Source organism: Arachis duranensis, chromosome 1 (assembly GCF_000817695.3).
Source record: "Arachis duranensis cultivar V14167 chromosome 1, aradu.V14167.gnm2.J7QH, whole genome shotgun sequence".
NCBI lineage: Eukaryota > Viridiplantae > Streptophyta > Magnoliopsida > Fabales > Fabaceae > Arachis > Arachis duranensis.
The window spans coordinates 36,185,253-36,185,951 of record NC_029772.3 but is presented as its reverse complement, the minus strand read 5'-3'; positions in this window follow the sequence as shown (position 1 = coordinate 36,185,951).

Genomic DNA, 699 nt, shown 5'->3' with positions numbered 1-699 from the left:
TCTGAACAGTTTTGACATCTCACTTTTTCCTTTGAAGTTTAGAATGATTGGCATCTATAGGAACTTAGAATTTCAGATAGTGTTATTGATTCTCCTAGTTAAATATGTTGATTCTTGAACACAGCTACTTTTATGAGTCTTGGCCGTGGCCCTAAGCATTTTGTTTTCCAGTATTACCACCGGATACATAAATGTCACAGACACATGATTGGGTGAACCTTTTTAGATTGTGACTCAGCTTTGCTAAAGTCCCTAGTTAGAGGTGTTCAGAGCTCTTAAACACACTCTTTTTGCTTTGGATCATGACTTTAACTACTCAGACTCAAGCTTTTCACTTGGACCTGCATGCCACAAGCACATGGTTAGGGACAACTTGATTTAGCTGCTTAGGCCTGGATTTTATTTCCTTGGGCCCTCCTATCTATTGATGCTCAAAGCCTTGGATCCTTTTCACCCTTGCCTTTTGGTTTTAAGGGCTATTGGCTTTTTCTGCTTGCTTTTTCTTTTTCTTTCTCTCTTTTTTTTCGTAAAATTTTTTTTAGCAAGCTTTGTTCTTCACTGCTTTTTCTTGCTTCAAGAATCAATTTTATGATTTTTTAGATTATCAATAACATTTCTCTTTGTTCATCATTCTTTCAAGAGTCAACAATTTTAACATTCATAAACAACAAGATAAAAATATGCTCTGTTCAAGCATTT